General features: G+C 39.4%; 1 protein-coding gene across 1 annotated transcript in view; it reads right to left on the reverse strand.

Annotated features, from left to right (window-relative positions):
* Positions 1–5,993, reverse strand: part of BARD1 (BRCA1 associated RING domain 1) — a 95,246-nt gene that overhangs the window by 10,423 nt on the left and 78,830 nt on the right. The gene's annotated exons all lie outside the window — the stretch shown is intronic.

Raw genomic sequence — 5,993 nt, forward strand, 5'->3', positions numbered from 1 at the left:
AATTACTAAGGATACATGGGGGAAGAGAGAGGGGAAAAACGAGGAGCTGATGCCAGAAGCTCAGGTAAAAATGTTTTGAAAACGAATGGATATATGTATGGATTGTGGTAAGAGGCCCCAATAAAATAAAATTTTAAAAAAGAAGGCCTCTTAACCTATAAAAATTATCATGAGAGTAAAACCCACCACTGGATGGCAAAAAAAATCCCGTTATTCCAAGAATTTTTATCTAACAATCTTCTTTAAATTGATGTGGATTTTTATCATTTTAAAACATTCTTCAATTACCCCAAATCTTAAATTCAATTTCTGTGTACATTAGCCTCCAGAGCTGGAAGAAACAAGAAAAACCATAGCAACCCTATAGGATGGAGGAGACCTGCCCCTTTGGGTAGACTTATTTAAAACTTCAAACTTTTGTTGGTGTAGACAGCCTCGTCCTTCTCACTCTCTAGACCTATTGTTTGGCTGAGAGTTGAGTCACAGACGTGACTTAGAATAGCATTAAGAAGCTGTTTCATTGTTACTCCCCTACGTAAAACAGAATAGAACGTATCTACAGAAGATTGTTGAGTGTGTTATCTAGGTAGTATGTAAGTTTATTCAGATTAAAATATTTACTTGCAAATGTTCATTAGTGGAGAATTACTTTAGTAACATAGTTTTATTTTACAAAAGCAATGAATGCTGTGTTGTAAACACAATAAATCATTATAATATGAATGTGTAAACATTGGCCATAATTTCCCATGATTTAAAACAAAGCGCTCAATCCCAATATCTAACCAAGGAATTTAAGAGAAACATATTCCCTTAAAAGCATAAAAACGGTACCAAAAAGTCATACACCAATGTTTTCTGATTAAAGACCTGGAAAAAAAAAATTTTCTAATTCAATTCATCCCACTCCACTTTCTTTTTACCTGTACATGATCAAACTATAATAATCATGTATCCTAAGGAAGGACCATAATAAAAATTACTGTAATTGCTACTATCATATGTTACATGTATTTATGCCATTCCCCACACCCAACAAGATTGGTGTGTCAGTCCCATCTTAGCTTTGGGAACAAAAATGGAGAGAAGTGGCACAACCTACGTCCACTGACTTTTCTAAATCCTGTGGTTTTTACACCAAAATACAAACATTCTTTAATACACAAGATAAACCTTGGGCTCTAAAGGGCATGATGTGGCCATCTCAAATGCTTCAGGTGGTTGAGATAGTCTCCAAGATGACACTTAACCATATTTTAAAAGCCAGAAGAAGAAAAAGAAGGCAAAAACAGAACACAGCATCTCTCCAAAACAAGGTGTTAGCTTGCTGACCTCAAGGTCCATGGTTTGGACCCACAGACAGCACTGCAGGACCAAGATGCGGCTGTCAGCGTACAGCCCCGAAAACCCAACAAAGCTTTGTCCTATAGGATTGCTAGGAGTTGAAATGGGCTCAAAGGCAGTGGGTGGGTCACGGGAGCCTATTTTCTTTACCTTGGGAATGTTACTGCCTGTTTAAATTCTACAATCGACCCAGGGATATCTGCAATCACCGATCATGTGATTCTTCATTTATGTTTGCTTTGCCTAAAGTTTTGGAATTGCACTGTATCTCTGTTCTCCAATGTTTTTAGAAGAATCATATTTGGCTCCGAATATATATCATAAGTGTAACAGTTCCATAAAAATTGTTTTGCATAAAATAAGAAACATTTAAAAATAGCATAAGTTTTAATTATGTAAAATTTAATCTGACTAGTACTAAAATATTATCTTTATTCTTTATTGAAAATGAGCATCAACATTCTGGGTCAAAATTTACCAAGAACATGGTCAACATGAACATGCTAAAGTGATGACTTACTGTTTCCATATTAAGCACTGAGCCCAAAATAAACTCATTATTTTACAAGCAACTTATTACTTTTACCTTTCTCATCACTTAAATGTGTCAGCCCTTTCTAAAGCTCCTTTCTGGATGATATGTCGAGCATTTCTAACAGAACCTGGACAGGACTGCTTCGGCCAGCACAGCAAATCAAAGACTGACTGACTATCCACTCATATGGCTCCTGGAAGCTGTGAGCAGCTTATGTCTACTTACAAAAAGAACCAAATGAACTGCACATACATATGGTGCTCACTGGTTTTATGGCACTATTTAGCGGATTACGTAAACACTCACAGGATGGGCAATACAACAGCACATCCATAAAACCCAACAAGGTGCTGCTATCAGTCAACTGAGAGAATTCAGCCCTAACGGCAACCAGAGTGAGGTACGTTGGCATGGAGAGGAAGGCGGGGGCAGACACTCAGGGGCACGTCTGTGGGCAGGAACCCAGGCTTTACTAGGACTGTGCCTCAATCCATACAATGTGCAGCGGTAGAGAGACCAATACATTCTCATAAAGAAAGCAGAAAAAGTTCCGGGCTCTGATTCCAATATTGAGGCAAATAAAGAGTACTGACATTGTCTTACGCCTTGCCAGGTCCTGAGACCACTTAATGTCATCTATGAAAAGCTTTAAAAAAAAAGGACAAGATAAAGTAAGGAATTGTTTCAGTTCTCTAACAAGTTGACAAACCGCTTTGCTAGAGTTGCTGTGTGCAGGGAACCCACCTAGAATATTCTGAAAGCCAGGAGTGACGTCCAGTCCACGGGTTGCACTTGGAATGCCTACAAGGGCCAGTCAGGTGCCATACATGTGTGAGGCATTTGGAATTAAGTGGTAGGGAGTTGTGGAGCCAGAGAGACAGACAGAAAAGTGCACATCACACTTGAAGGCATACAAATGAAATGTTTATTCCAGGCTAACTCACATGAACTGTGCCTGCTTTGGGCCTCTGGGCTGGCAACCTGAGACTCCTGATGCTCTCAAATCAACCTCTTCATTTCACAGATAAGGAAACTCCGTCCTGAGAGATTTAAGCAGCTTTCCCAGTGACACAACTGGGATGAGAATGCAGATAGCCTCCAACCTCTAGAGGTTTATTCTGAAATCTTTCTTCGTTGTAGAAAATAAATCACCCAAGGAAATGCCAAGCAGTCTCTTCAGCTTTAATATAGTGTATCCTTGTAAAAGAAAGCCGCACACCACTTAACAGATGTTTAAACAGCAGCGTCCCTATTTCAAAAGAAAAGCAAATAGCCAAAAAGTACACCAACGGCAAAAACCACAGACTAGCTCGGTAGAGAGGAGTATGGCAGAGAGCAGTGGGCTTGTCTTTGTCATCAGGGGAAGGATGGGGCTTTTGTAATCTAATGCCAAAACTGCCTCTCTCTAGCTTGAATCCTAGTTTCAGGTTGAAACTTTAGGGATTTAACGTCATTATCAATTCTTATCAATGCCCAAGGGCACTGCTGCTTCTGAGATAAACCAACTGAGCTGATTTGTCAACAAAACCAAAAATGATGGTGGAACACTTTAAACTGTTGGCAATCCAAATAGTAAGACAGCAGTATCATCAAAGTGGAAAAACCTACCAGCAAAGCACCACCCAGTATAAACAGACAGCATGGCAAGGGTTCACTAAAAATGCTAAGCAGAACTACAGAAAGCATTATAGTATGATCTTAAAACAAGAAACAGGCTTCTTTAAGTTTAATCAAAATATCTCATATTTTTGATACAAAGAGGTTCATGGAAAAATGGAATGAAAGTAACTGCACTTTTCCACCATCTTTTTGAAGCCCCCTAGTACATGCTAATAAAACCCCTATTATTCCCACCATCTTTTTGAAGCCCCCTAGTACATGCTAATAAAACCCCTATTATTCTAACATCTACTACTAAAATAGTTCAGAAAATAGTTTGGAAGATGGACGCATGCTCACCTCTCGGAATAACAAGCAAACACATAACCCTCTTTTGTTAGCGATCTTTACTCACAGTCTCCCAACTGAAATGACTTCACATGAATGTTATTTGTGTAAGCACAGGGTAATTCTGCATATGCAAGAATTATGTGCACTTAAAAATGTGTCAAGCTATTATCTCTATAAAAATGTATGCTTTATTTCATCTTCCTTACATTTCAGAGTTTTGATTACATTTTAAATTTTCACCGAAGCTTTCATTTTGCAGGGAGGTAGGGATGAACCCCTTATCTTATTAAAACCAAGAGATTCTTTAGCCCAGCTGTATTCTTGGTCAGGTCTACCATTTCACAAAGCTTTCCTTCTGCCCTGATCTGATTACTTTTTTATAGGTAAGCAGCCCAATTCCCAAAGTACTTCTTAACTCGAAGTCATTAACTCCAAGTCATTAAGGTAGCTCTGGCTACCTTAGCAAAGCCCTCTCTGCATACTAATGCTGCTTATGAATTGAGGCTACAATAAATTTTGTAAAAGGAGTTTCCACTATTCAGAAAGGTGCTCCTTTATTCCAAATTGTAAGTAATGGCTCCTACGTCCTATCTTATTAAAAAAATGCATACATATCACTTAATGTGTATTTTCATTTTTGAGCTGTATAAAACAGTAATGATGTCTGGGCATGTATACTAAGTATAGTCATGTTTCCTAGTTTTAAAAAGAATAAAATATTCATACAAATTGGAGGGAGTAGGAAAAAAGGCTTTCCAGAATGGACAGCTACACATAATGGTTAGAGAATACGACGAAGGTGAGCTACAGCTTCCTAATAGAGTTTTTAAAATGTTTGAAGGGCAAAGAATTATACATCCTCAGAAGGCGACAGAATTTCCTTACTCTCTCTTGAATTTCATCTCTCACATAACACACTGTTAATGAAACTGTTATAGAAAACCAGGTCTCTTCAGTACTTACTAATCTAACATTGTTTTCCTTTATACATATTCACACACTGTTGAATAAAGTGAAGATAAAAATTTTGTTTTAAAAAAGTTTTACAATATCTTTTTTCTTCCTTTTGTCTCAACATGTACCCTGTGTAAGCGTATTTTTTTCACATATCTTAGAAAATCACAAAACGTTCTTATTCTTTTCATATTTAGCATTTTCCCTTATTCCCTGCCATTCCCTGTCATCAAGCCGATTCTGACCAATGGCAACCCCACAGGCCAGAGTAGAATTGCCCCCAGAGGATTTCCGAGGCTGCAATATTTAAGGTTAGTTCAAGGCTGTGGGCTATTCTGTTGTTTAGCACCGTCTCTGGTTGCATAACGGTGTACAAGTTCGGTTGCTAACGACACCGTCAGTAATTACAAACTACCAGTTGCTCCTTGACAAAAAGATGAACTTTCAGCTCAGCTAACGAGTTACAAGTCTCTGAGCCTACAGGGACGGAGCTACAGTATGAACCAGAGCTGATTCAATGGCAGTGAGAGTTTGGAATCTGCAGCAGGATCACGCTGCTTCTCCCACTCATGGAATGGCAGGAAGTGATTCACCACTGTGCCACCAGGGCTCTTAGAAACGGTGCTGCAAAATATTTATTTCCTCTGTGTTACTACTGGCTTGGGGTACATTCTCAGGAAATGGGGCTGGTAGATCAAAGCATATTGATTTATTTTTATTCTGAGACAATCTGTAGATTGATCCCTGCCCAACTAAAACAACAAAAACACTCACTTGCACTTCTGCCATCTCACTGAGACAAACCCAGAGTAAAACATCTGATAGGTCCTTCCACAACAAATCCCCCTAGGTTCAGGGGACTTTTAAAACCTCTACAGCAATTTCCTCTAAACTGAGATGGGCGTGAGGAAGAGGAGAGATTACTACAGGAGAGATGGCAACCCAATGCAAACCAGGAGCTTAGACTAGAAGAAATTCCAAAAGTAAAGTTAAAGATACAGGTCTAAGAGACATTTTAGGGAGCCAGTGGAGGGGCCTGAGGGCTCGGCCCCAATGCCAGCTATGTGGACAACTGCCCCCGCCTCCCCGAAGAATTTACTTGAGAGGACGACACTGAAACTGCAGCTAGGGGAGAGGGGCATGTCTGATCAGAGCAAATGGGAGCACTTAGGGGGAGGAAGAGAGAGTGGAGCACATCCTGACCCACCAG

The sequence above is a fragment of the Echinops telfairi genome, unplaced genomic scaffold, assembly GCF_000313985.2.
Source record: "Echinops telfairi isolate 266 unplaced genomic scaffold, ASM31398v2 ScPeMD7_3;HRSCAF=10, whole genome shotgun sequence".
Lineage (NCBI taxonomy): Eukaryota > Metazoa > Chordata > Mammalia > Afrosoricida > Tenrecidae > Echinops > Echinops telfairi.